The sequence below is a fragment of the Desmodus rotundus genome, chromosome 7 (genome assembly GCF_022682495.2).
Source record: "Desmodus rotundus isolate HL8 chromosome 7, HLdesRot8A.1, whole genome shotgun sequence".
Lineage (NCBI taxonomy): Eukaryota > Metazoa > Chordata > Mammalia > Chiroptera > Phyllostomidae > Desmodus > Desmodus rotundus.
In genome coordinates, this window is record NC_071393.1 from 115526671 (window position 1) to 115539740 (window position 13070).

The 13070-nt window shown below is 50.4% G+C and overlaps 1 protein-coding gene across 1 annotated transcript in view; it reads right to left on the reverse strand.

The window, feature by feature from the left end:
- MIDEAS (mitotic deacetylase associated SANT domain protein) overlaps nt 1-11615 on the reverse strand; it is a 61906-nt gene extending 50291 nt beyond the window's left edge. The window contains exon 1 of the mRNA XM_053927813.2: nt 11064-11615. The gene's annotated coding sequence lies outside the window, so the exon portion shown is untranslated. The remainder of the gene's footprint in view (nt 1-11063) is intronic.
- Between the last annotated feature and the right edge of the window lie 1455 nt (nt 11616-13070).

Here is a 13070-nt window from a genome sequence, read left to right on the forward strand (position 1 = left end):
GGCTGCCCATGGAACACCTACTATGTGCCCAGCACTGGTCTAGGCCAGTGAGGAGCCAGGCACTCCTGCAGCTGATGCCAGCGACCTACAGTGGGAAAGTTCAACCACAGAGATGCTAAGGTGGAGGCTCAGGAAGGCAGCAGGAAGCAGGTGGCTCTCTGGCCAGTCCCGTGGGCGCCTGCCAGGAAGAAAAGGGCAGGGTGGCATTCCAGGCAGAGCAAACAACAATGCACAAGGCAGACAGGAGTGAAGAAAGCTCACTGAGGAGCAGAGAGGACATAAATGGGTGCTAGGGAAGGGCGAGTGGCAGGAGGAAAGGTGGAAAGGGGCGCTGGGGCTCCCACAGGAGCCACTCCGAGGAACGGGAGAATTCTCCTGCAGAACCTGGGCAGCTCTCAAAGGTGTTTAAGAGGAGTGACATGATCAAAGCTGTGTTTCAGTAACAGAACTCAGGTCATTCAAAATTTCTTTTCTGCTTCAATGCTGCTTTTAGTCCGATTTCATTTCACCCAGACAAAAATGGGCAAGTCAGTGTAAACTGTGCCAGAGCCAACACTGGCTGGGAACACCCCTACTCTGTCTGTCCCTCCTAGGGGCCAACTTGACCCCATACTGGTGAACAGCCACAGCCTCAGGAATCACCTCCAGTCCAGCTGCAACAGCCCAGCCCACGACACGCCCAGCTCTGCGGAGGCAGCAGCTTCCCGCTTCCAGGCACCAGGGGAAGACTCTTGGATCACTAGTGGTTCACACAGCCAAGAGTCCAGTAAGTTCGAATCTGCAGTTTTTTTCCTTTTTTCTTTTTAAAGCAAATGAATTCCTCTGACTGAGATTCCTGGAACTGAATTACCAAGATTTCAACCATCGTGCCCTTGCTTCATAGCGCTGTAACCAGAGCATCTGAGGCCAAGAAGTGAGCGGGGCTCGCCTAGCTGACACCCTCTTATATGAATGAGGAACCTGGACAGGGATGTGATGAAGCCCTTGTTCCTTTAGCTCGCTCTCTCAGGCAGGGTACTGGGTGGGACACCTCAACTAGAACTGGAAGGGTGCCCAGTCCTGAAGCCTCAGCCAGCTTGGGCACCAGCGATCTCAATCATTCCGCGAACCAAGCCTGAAGCCAAAACTCCGATCTCCCATCTGAAGAGGAAAGGTAGCACCTCCCAAATACCTCGTGGCCCTGCCAGTCTTGCCCAACCCCACAGGGGAAACAGAATTCAAACTGTAACTCCCTGTTAGGCAGAGAGAGCGAAGCCTGGGCCGCTGTCCTTACAAGGCAGCGCTGAAGTTTTCCAAGTGAAATCAAATGTGCAGGGAGGATCCAGATGCTGGGACGGCCTCCCTTTTCCACTGGAACCGCTCGGATTCCAGAGGGGAAGTCCAGTGTTCACGAAATGCTCAGCTCTCCAGGGCGTTTAAGAACCCTGAAGTGTAGCTGGAAGCTAAAGAGTTCAGAAACATGTCCAAAAAAAGATTAAGATCAAGATGTGGATATTTTCAAGTGTCCCATCTCCTCCTCCCATGTCCAGCACTGCCCAATTGTCCCAGTCTGAGGACAAGAATGGGGTCCAGCTTCCCTGCTGGACGCTTGTCCCTCTGGCATGTGCACCTGTCCTTATGTTTCAGGCACCTGGCACCTCGTCCTGGTGGGTGGGAAGCAGAGTTCCACTTGCCACGGGGGAAGCTGTAACCTCCAGAGCCTCACTCTTCAGGACCTCCAACAACGAGAACATGGGCGTGTGACCTAAACTGACAACCAGACGCAGGGAGAGCTCAGAACACATCCTGGGGTGGCGGAGGGGGTGGGGGTGGGGGTGACAGCATCAGGTCAGCGGCAGCAGAACCTTGGCTTTGGGTCCAGCTACCTAACTTCCCATCATCAATCTCTGAGCCTTGTTCTCCAGCCTTCCAGAACATTCCATCAGCCACCAGCTATCCTTCCAATGCATTCCTTTTCTCCTCGTTTTGGCCAGAGTCAGCTTCTGCTATTTACAGACCTAAGACCCGGACTCCCACAGCAAGCCGTTCAACCTCCACACTGGCTCCTCGGGCGCCCAAGCGCCACGTGTGCTCGCGCCTCGATCTTTTCCTCTGGGAAAAGAGCCTAATTTCAATGCTCACACATAATGATCACAAACATGGACAAATGCCGTAAGAGCTGCGTATATCAACCTACCCTGTCGCTGGTTCTGACCAGATGCCCCGATCTGGGGCATTAACACCAGAGGTTAAAGGTATCACTGCTCCCTTTGACTCATCCCTATTTCTCCACCAGCTCAGGAAAAAGTGGACTTGGAGTCATGAAACCCAGATTTTAGAACTTGCACATGTCACTTCAACCCTGTGACAGGTGACACCCGCACTGCCTGCATCACAGGGGGGGTTAAATCAAATAAGAAGCCCCGCACAGCAAAGCCCTACTAACTTCCTAATTCCTAAGTCAATCACTCTTTTCAGTCCTCTTTCTTGACATTCCTCAATGATCGACTGCAACTCAATTTAATGAATACTTATGGGGAACTTTCTGTGTGACACGTGTTGTACTAGACGCACAAAATCACGGTTTCTGTTCTCATAAAATGCAACCCCTCCTCCTCCTTTGGCTTCTGTGAGGCCATGCTCTCCTGGTCTTCTTCCCTCCTCCCGGTGGGTCAGTGCCTTCTCAGCCTGTCACACATGCGCACTGGCAGTCCTCAGTGGCTCCCCACTCCTCACTAAGAGGTAAGCTCCAAAGCTCTTAGCTGACACAAATGGCTGGCCCGTGACCTGGTCCCTGTGTGCCCTCTCAGCAGCCCCTCCCACCAGCACTCCCTCGCACGCCTGCTTGCACTTCCCAAAGCAGACCATGTTGAATCACACCTCCACTCCAGGCCTTGCCTGAGCTGCTCCCTGGCCCTAGAATGCCCACTCCCTTTGCCACCTGGTGGACGCCTACTCGCTTCTCAGGAGTCAGCTCAAACATCAGCCCTTCCAGAGAGCCTCCCATTCGTTAATTCCACAACACTCACTAAGCACAGGTACCATGCAAGGCGTCGGGGCCACCGTAGGCCTTTCCTAATATTCCTCAGTCCTCTAGCCTGGCAGAAATGACCAGTCCTCCTCCAAGCCCAGCAGAATCCTGCACACATTCACAGGGACATCGTGGCACTAACTGCTCTTGGCTTCTGGGCACGTGTGCCTCACTCACAAGACCATGAGCACCCTGAAAGAAGAGGAGGAATCTTCTTTTTCTTTGTATCCTCAGTATGTAGCTCAGAGCCCAGCACACAGTAGGGATTCAGCAAGTGCACGTAGCATGAGTGAGTGGAAGAGTGGAGGACGTGAAGGAAAGGACCCCATAAGCCATGATGGGCAGGGCTACCACGGTTACAGCTATGGCCGGCTTGCTTTTTCTCCATAACTGGGGAGGCCAGATCCTAAATGCCAACTGGACAGTTCAGCACAGCCTCCTTGGAGAGGGCAGAGGGAATCCTGAGCCTTTCACCACCTCTAATACGAGCGGGAGGTGGGTGGCTGTTGGCTCCTAAGTTGTCCCAGAGCACGTGCTATTGGGAGGCCACGAAAGAAGGGGACCCAGATTCACACAGCAGATTCTTTGCTGGCCTCTTACAAAAGCCTGCAACAAGGAGACTGGGGAGGGAAGGCTAGAAAGGGGCAAGGAGAGCAGACACAGAGGACTAGGGCCTTAAAGCAGAGAAAAATACCCACCGCACATGGGCACTGCCCTTTCCCAACCCTGCATCAATGACAGGTCACCCAGGTCTAAATCCTTCATCCGCAATCCTGGGTGACACAGCTACAGTTAAGAACCCACTCCATGGATCTCCTGCTCACCTGGTTAAGAGCCTTCTTGCTTAACCTCATCCCATTATTTCCTAACTTATAACCTGCTATTTATTCAGGGGTGAGCATGGGCTAGGAGCCCTGAGCCTGCTGCCTGCTGCCTCAAGGACATAAGATGCCTATCTCAGCATGCTGAATGAGACGGTAGTATTTAAACACACACGTGTTTAATACTCCATAGCTCCCAAATTCAAGCCAACCACTTCATCTGGTGCTCAACCTTAGAAACTGCGAATTCTCCCAGAACTGGAGTAACAGGCTAAGGTGAATTCAAGCATCAAGTGCCAGTGTGTCTGCCGCCTACCTGCTGCCTTCCTAATGGACTGTCGAGGTTAATCTTGATCATAGTTCTTATTTTTCACCTTACATGCTGACTTTAGAACCTGACCCCTGAAATATGCAACCCCACCAAATTCCATTCTCCTGGCAAAAGATCCACCCTAAGTCCGCTTTTCCCTCTGGGTATCTCAGAAGCTGGACTGTCCCTCTCCTGGGGGGGGAAGGAGCAGGTAGGACGCCCCTTTGCACCCCTTGTTGTGCCACACGCAGTGTTGAGAGCACTGTGGCTGCTCTGTAAATGCCCAGTGAGGACAGTCAGCCCTGCATTAACTGGAGATGTCCAGTTTCTGTTCCTGGGCCTTCTCCTGGGGTCCTCCTGAGACGGCTGGGGTCTCAGGTACTGGAAGGGTTGGTTCCTCCACTTCCTCAGAGTTGCCCAATCCGCGTTCTAAGCTTACAAAACACCCAGTGATCTTACTGACCAACTGAGGCTGGTTAGGAGGTTTTAGGGACTCCAGATGTTGACAGCAATTAAAATCAACTAAGATGCCATGAGATAATATAATGGTAAGATGTTTTATTTTAAAAAAAATCACCCTGCTTTCTTCTTAAAGACCTCCCCTGTGCCCATTTTTATGTTTTATTCTTTTTCTCTTTAAGTTTCTTATTTTTTCACTTTGTGCACTGCCTTAAGGAAGCTAAGGCTTGGAATCCTTGGTTCACAAACAGACACATGGGCACTGCTGGTTATGACGGCCAAGGTGACGGATCGACGCAGGACGGCCACAGGGAATGGAATGTGGAGTCTGTGCTGACTCCTCCACTCAACAGCTGTGTGACCTCAGCAAAGTCACTCATCCTCTCTGAGCCTTAGTTCAAAATGAGAGAGTTACCCTTGCTGCCCTTCCCGGCTTCAAATTCTTAACTTCAGGGTTCTCCGAGATGCTGTCGCTGCAGTTACTATAAAGCACAGGCTGGTGAAAACAGTCCCAAAGGTCCCACTCAGTTCTCAAAGTTGATCATCTACTGAAACAGCAGATTCTAGAAAATACTGTTTATTAAATGCAGTTTATGCGTAACTTTTCAGAAAGTTTTACATGTAAATCCCTATATACGTTATATATGTTCATCAAGATTTTTCAATTAAAAGTGAATCCAATATATTGACTGCAACATTGGGTATGGTACCAAAAGACTGGGGAAAACCCCGCTGTCCTTCAGTAGGAGACTAGTTAACTGAATTACAGCATCTTCATGAGTGGGGAACGATTGAGCTACTGGAAAAAAAAATGAGGCAGCTCTCTGTGCACTGATATAAAACAGTCTCCAAGATATATTAAGTGAAAAACACAGAAATCAGAACACTGTGTATAATATGCCAGCGTTTGTTTATTTATTCATATTTTCTTCCATCTGCAGAGGCTACATCTGGAAGCGCAGCTAAAAAATGACAGATTGCAGTTGCCTAAGACAGGGACACTGAAGGGTTGAATATATGGGACCATAAGAGGATGGGAAATTTATTTTTTCAAAGTTTTATGTTACTACATTTATCAATATTTTCTTATGGCTTCTCCTTTGCATCTTCGTTAAGATGGTTTTCCTTCTCTCAAGGATAAAACATATTTATTTTTCTAATTCTACTGTATTTATATATGTGTACATATGTATAGTAATCTCTTGTCTATGTTGAAATTACTTTTGAGATTTACTTTACACCATATAACTTATCTGTTTGCAATTTTGAACTATATTTATACATTAACTTTTTGAATAGAGAACTGGGGAGAAAAGAATCTATCAGATTTTATTTTTATTTATTTTGTTTCTTTTTAAAAATAACTTATTTATTTATTTTTGGAGAGAGGGGAAGGGCAAGGGAAAGAGAGGGAGAGAAACATCTGTGTGTGAGGTTGGGAGCCCCTTGCAGGCCCCCAACCAGGGACCTGGCTCACAAGCCAGGCATCTGCTCTGACTGGAAATCAAACCGGCAACCTTTCAGTTTGCAGGACTACCCTCAACCTAATGAGCTACACCAGTCAGGGCCAGATTTCATTTTAAATAAAACAAACATTTTAAAGAATCTGGCTTATAGGTACCTTATATGGCATGTAAATTATATCTCAGAAAAAGAATGAATTCAGCTTATACAGCAAGGTTAAGATTAACAGCATGAAAACTGGGCGGAGACAACAGAATCCTCTTAGTCGAGCCCCTGTTAGGGTTTCGCATCTCTTCGAGACTAAGTTTTATAGTTTGACCTAATTTTATAGGTTCAATACCTGTTAGGGCAAAACAAACTTGCAGCCAACCAGGAAGTATCTCTGTGTCTTCCTCACAAGCCTGGCTTGAGAGCTGGCCCTGTCTCCTTCTATCAGTCTGGTTCCTTTGGAAGGCCAGGGCAACCCAGGCAACGAAGCCTCTTCCCTGAGAGCCAGTGCTCAGGCACAGGACATCAGGCAGCAGGTCAACCAGGCCAAAATCAGGACAAGGAGGAGCCAGGGCAGAAGCTGGACAGACCACTGTCTAGCACCCAGAGAGGAGAGGGGCTGGAAATGGAGTGGAACGTGAGTTGCAAAGCCAGGAGGCAGCAAAGAGAGACTAATAGGCAGAAGGAGGCAGGGCTGGATAAATGTTCAGAATAAAGACTGGGAACACCAGTCCCTGGTGCTTGGCTCGGCTGTGTGTGTGTCTGTGCACCCGCAGACAATGTTGCCATTTGTATCATTCCCATCATCATTTACTGGGACTTGCTATGAGTGGAGGAGCACCAAGCTCTGGGACACAAAGACAAATAAAGCAGGGCCTTCCAGTTTAGTTGAAAAATGATCGTACTAATCCACTCAAAGGCACATTGAAGAAGCTGAAAATCCTTGGACGAAGTTTCAAGGTTTTCTTCAGATCGGAAGCCTGGTGGACGTTACTAGAATCCCTAGGTGAAGTCCACAGGGTGTGATGAGAATTCCTGAGAAGGGGAACATGAACAGGAGGACCGAAAAAGGGGAGCAAGACTGAGCTACGTGGAAGAGACGAAAGAGGAGACGTTCCCTGATTCCAGGGAGGCGTGGGAGGTAGGAATGCTGCTGCCAGCCGTTTGGACAAACACACAGAGTGGGTCACTAGGTCAGAGCAGAGGTTCCGGCAGAAGAGCAGCGGAGGCCAGACCCCCGTGTAGAGGGCCCTGACTGCCAGCCTAGAAGTTTGATCCTTACCATGCAGACAGTAGGGAGCCATTGAAGGTTGCTGAGCAGGAGGGTGACTCTTGCAAACAGGCATTTTAAGTGAGATTACAGAGGAGCCCTTTATCCCAGGCTTATTCAAAGCCCTGTGTGTATTTCAAGTGGCACTTGAGACAGAAAGTCGTAAAGCATTGCCCTGTGTCATGTAGACGAGGCAAAAAAAAGGTTTAAGGGCCTCACAAAGAGATGCTTCAGTAAGAACCAGAAATGAAGGGAGGCCCATTTTAAAGAAGGAAACAAATTTGCAGGACAGCACTGCCAGGCGTCCGGAAAACAGCAGCACTTTCTTCAGATTCTGGAATGGCCTTTTCTGGCTGGGGGTGTTCTGTCTCCTTTTTTGGAGGTTAGTTGTGATGTCAAAACACCAGATTGTGGTGTAGGGAGTGAGGCAGCTGGGAGGAGGCAGATGAACAGAAATACAAATATTGGGCCTGGAGAGCATAAAAGACCACCTCTCTAAGACCACCCTCTTGCAGAGGATTTCTCCATCTGCCTCTCTCAGGGGTACTTTGGGGTTTTTGCCAGAGTTGCTGAGCTCCCTAGTTGCCTCCAACAGTTTTTCCTCTTAAAGCAATAAAATGATTTTTTAAATCTGTCAAGGTTTGATTCGGAGCTTTTTAAATATCGTTCTTAATTGTGCACAGCAAGGCAGCAGACAGGGCTGCTCAGGGGCCACGTACTGGGCAGCAACTTCAGACCATAAATCAGCATTTACGTAAGGTGGGAGAGGAAGTCAGGATTACGTTTCCGGTCTGAAACCACTGCACGGCAAGCCCTGTGAATGCAGAGGCAAAGCTGAGCAAGCCAGGGGCAGGGCCTGAGTTACATACAAACAAACCGGGCCAGGTTGAACTGAAGACGTGGGCAGGCAACTGCTGCACGTGGCTCGACGACTCCAGGAAGTCCCTTCCTTCTTTCTCCAGCCTTCTCAAGGGGTCCCTCTCCTTCCCTACCCTGCCCCTACTCCTGGAGGGCCTTAGGGTACTTTTAGGCTCTGCAATTCCACATGAACACAAAGGACTGCAAACTCAAAGCTGTTTTTCCTTTGGAGTCAGAAGGAACTGCTCCCACATCCTGTCCCTCAAGACTAATGCAGCAGCCCTGGTGTGGGGGTTCAGTTGTCTCTCTCTCTCTCCTTCTCTCTAAAATCAATAAGCATATACTCAGATGAGAATGAAAAAAAAAAAAAAGACTAATGCTGGGCCCCAGCAGTCCCTTGCTAAAGCAGCCCTGGTCAGGTGAGACAGCTAAGCTGGACGCTGACAGTCAAGTTCAGTAAAAATCCGAATGTACCCAGAACAGGCGGTTGTGCAACTCCTGTGGTGGTGTTTTCTCTCTAAACCTCACTTCCCTGTGGAACTGTGTCTGTACATCCCAGAATTTCCAGGAATGTTCTAATTTCACATGTTTTCCCTCAAGTCTCTGGAAGCATATAGGTGCCTGCCAGGGACTGTGCCTAATGTTTTCGGTTGACGAAAGGTCACTGCGTTCATGACACACAGCTGGCAGGAGGCTGCAAGAAAAGCATTTCTTTTCCTTGTGGGTGAAGACCAGTTACTTGATTGGGGAGGAAGCCAGGTTGAAGGGAGCCCCAGGGTGCCAGGGCCATCGCTACCCACCACTCTGAGCAGAGAGGCTGCTCAAGCACTGCAGTGGGTGACGCCGCGAAGCCACACAGTACCCGCAGCAGGGCTGGGTGCTGCCCTGTGAGAGTCTTCCACCTCGGGCAGGGAGGGACTGGGTTGAGATTTGGGGCGTGAATGCCTCTGCATGAACCTGTACATGCTTCTGACTTTGAAATCCCTCTACTACAGTTAGCCACCTCTGAGGCCCTCAAGGAGGACCAGCTGCCTTCTTTCCACACTGGCAAGCTTGGCTCCCTTCCTGCGGCAGGGAGCTTGTGTTTGTGAGGACCCCCACCCTGGCCTGTGCAGCAGACCTTGCCCGGGAAGTGGGTCTGGGCGCTCCTCTGGGAAAAAAACCCGACATGAGTCACTCATGTGACTCCCCCACCGCCACCCCGGACCTTGTCACAGACACACAGTCTCAAAGCCCCGGCACTTTTCCCTTTGCCTGGAACACAATAAAGGAATTAGGATCCACCTACTAAGTTTTTGCAGCTGACACTTCAAGGCTCAAAGTCTAGCTCACCAGCCAACTCAGTCACACAAGTCTGACGTGTCCTCTTTGTAACCAGGCCCCAATCAAGCCACCATGCAATTCTGCTAATTCAAACTGCTTTTCCCGTTTAGGGAGGTTGATAGCCATCTCCCATGTCCTTTTCCTGCTGACGTCATCCCACATTTTCTAGGAACACAAATAAGGGTACAGCTCCTGAGACAGTTTTCAGGCTGCCTAAGGTGGTGGCAATGAAGGGATCCTGCCCTCCCAGGTCCACTTCACTTCTGGAGCGGTTGGCAAAGTTGTCCGAAGTTAAGGGAGAGGCAAGGAAATAAATTACCTCGCTAAGGTTAAAAGCCAAAAAGATATTGGCGACTGCAACTCAGGCCCAGATCTGTCCTGGATATTTGCAATGCAAATCTGCGTTTTGTTCCCTGCCACTGAGGTCTTGCACAATAGCCTGTGTATAAACATGCACGCCAACAATGCCTGACTGTGCAATCGCGCTGTAATTACAGGCCGGCAGGAAGCTGCTGCTAGAAACTGCATCATTCAACCTCTAGCCATCCCTTGTGGAGTCTCCACCGCTCGGACATACATTCCTGCACACACCAACGCGTCCCCGCCGCTGCCGGGCCGCTGCTGCTGCTACAGCTGCAGCCTCCCAGCCAGGGAGCCCGGGCGCCACCCGCACCGGGGTACTTTGCAGAGATGTCAAAAACTTCTCAGCTGTTCTTGAAAAAACCCTGCGCCACGAGGCTACCGAGAGCGGCGGGAACCACCATCAAAGTTCCCCCAGCACATTCCTGCAGCCCCAGCAGTTTCAGAAAACAGAAAAGCGCGATATGCCACGGAGTCCACTGGAAGCGAGTTTCGGAGTTTTATATAGAAACCACTCACATATGTACGTGGGCGTGCTGACAGTTTTTACGGCCGAGTTGCAGTGTTAGGCCTTAGTGATTACTGTCAGGTTCCGGACGTGGTGTGGGAGGAAAAAAGGTGGGATTTGTTTGAAGGGGGCTTGGGGACAATTCTGGCTTTGCTTTTTGGAAATGCGGAGGGTTGTTTTCCAAACTTGTCCTGGAGGGCAGAGCAAAGAAAAGTGAGGACAAAGTTCCTTTATCTTCCTACCTGCGACCTCACCGAGGACTGCGAAGAAGAACCGCATGCTTCCCCGGGAAGCACCCGGCAGGGGATCGGGGGCTGCTGCGCCCCGCCTGTCGGGCGGGGGACCTGGGGCGGAGGACTGGCCCCAGACGCAGGCCTCTGAAAGCCCCTTCGCTGCACCTCTTCTCTCCCCAACAGCGGCGCCTGGAGACGCCCGCAGCAGCCAGGTCTATCTGAAGTCCCGCGGCGAACTAGGGACCACAGGGGAGCAGCCCGGGCCTCGACCCTGGCCGCCGAGCTCCCTCCCTGCAGCGTCCGCCGCACCCTGGAGCCCTGTGCGGCGGGCCCAACCCGGCCCCACACCGCATCCCCGCCGGCGCAACCAAGCCCCAGCCCGGACGGTTTCCGAGCTCTACGGCGGTGGGGCTAATTGAGCGACCCAGCAGTGCAGGGGGCGCCGATCCCGCCACTCACCTGCGCGCTGGATCCCAGGGCCGCTCGGAGGTACGCTGGGCGCTGGCGAGAGCGGCCCGCAGACTCAAAACTTTGTTGCTCTCGGGACAGCGCAGTCGTCACTTCCTCGCGGAGCGGGCGGCGCGGCCGGGACTGTGACCCGGCTGCTCGCGCGGTGGCGCGCCGGGCCCTGCAACCGCCCGCCCGCTCTGGGCCCCGGGCGCTGTCTTCCCGGCTCTGCTTCCTCGGCTGCAGGGAGAAGCAGGCGGTCGGCCAAGCCTGCACCCCTGTAGGGAAGGCTCGCTCCAGCCAGGTCGTTTCCGCGCTGAAAAAGTGCAATCGATCCTGTTCTCGGGCTGGGGCTGGAAGGTGGTGTTGGGATTCAGGGACCCCAGAAAGCTAGGGTTCCGGGAGAAACACACCCAACCCACAAACAAAGCGGTTGAGGAGGAAGAAGAGAAAGTTTTTCAGTTTGATGTTAAGCTAGAAGGTCATGCCAGAAAGCAAAGTGCTGTGTGTTTTGCCAAGTAATGTCTAAACAGGGCCTTAAAAAACACGAGTATCCTCCCCACATTTCCTCAAAAGGTCTGCACGCTTGCCCGTCATTTCCACCGGCGTTATGTGTGCAGGACGTTTACCATTTACGACACTTCAGGGGGCTATTCAGAGACCAAGTTAGGGCTGCAAAATAGTTCCTGTTCTAATCCTTCCCTGCGATTTCCACCTTTTCCTTTACACTCAACACAGAAGATGTCTCTGGGGCCTGACGCATTCCGTGTTTCATCACTGGCCAGAAGTGACTTAGAGGGTAGTGTGCAGGCCTGAGAAGAGGAGCTTCAGGCAAGAGTCATTCTGAAAGTTATCGTTGCCCAAAATAAATTTGCTCACCCCTATTAAAAGCTGCAACAATAATAAGTCACCTTTTTGGTTTCTGATAAATAACAAGAAAGAAGGTAAGCAGCAGTCTTTAAATAAGAATTCCTAATCCGGTAAAGCTGGAGCGAAAACGAGGTTAGCCTTTTCTGTGGCTTAAAAAAAAAAAAAAAAAAAAAGCAGACATTTGAAACTGCAGTGGAGGACTTTCATAACAGAAACATTAGCTTCATTGTAGCTTGCTATGGAAAACAAGGACCTTTTTAAAGGTGGTTTAAAAGCATCAGTTAGGGCTCCACAATTTTCCTCCCCACCCTCCCCAATACTACTTCTACAAGCACATTGGTCAAATCACAGAACCTCCAGTTCCAATGCTTCATCTTTTTACTAAAGCACAGGAAACCATAGAGTTGAGTGAGGTCCTCGTCCGGAAAGGTGGATATGAAAGTGATGGAAAGTGGCATCTGGGAAATGATCTGCAAGCCTGCTGTACTGCCCAGTGGGAAGCCACACACGCAGACTCCTGAGAGTGTGAAAATCAGAGCTCTCCTAGCACCACGAAAATCCATTTCCTAGCCTTTTCCAGCTTCCAGAAGCCACCCACATTTCCTGGCTCATGACCCCTTTGCCCCGTCTTCAAAGCCTTACATCTCTCTGATCATTCTTCCGTAGTCACGTCTCTCTGACCGACTCCTCTTCTGCCTCCCTCTTCCACTTTTAAGCACCCTCGTGATGACATAGGTTCATCCTGAACATCCAGGATAATCTCCATATTTTCAGATCAGTTAATTAGCAACCTTAAGTCCATCTCAACCTTAATTCCCCTTTGTCATGTAACCTAATATTTTCACTGGTTCTGGGGATTAAGACATGGACATTTTGGGGAGGACTGTTATTTCGCTTACCTCAGTCCCCTCCTGAATGACATTCGGACAGTCGGAAGTAAGCAAATGTGAAGACGTGCTCAGTGACCATCTTCCCAAGCTGGTCTCTGTGGAGGGGTCATGGAGACTCCAGAAAGAAACCAAGCTCTACCAACACCTTGATTTTAGCCTGTAAAATAAAAGTCTGTTGTTTGAAGCTACCAATTTTGTGGTAATTTGTTACAGGAGCCACAGAAAACGAAGGCAGTGGCATTTTCCAAACATCGTGTAG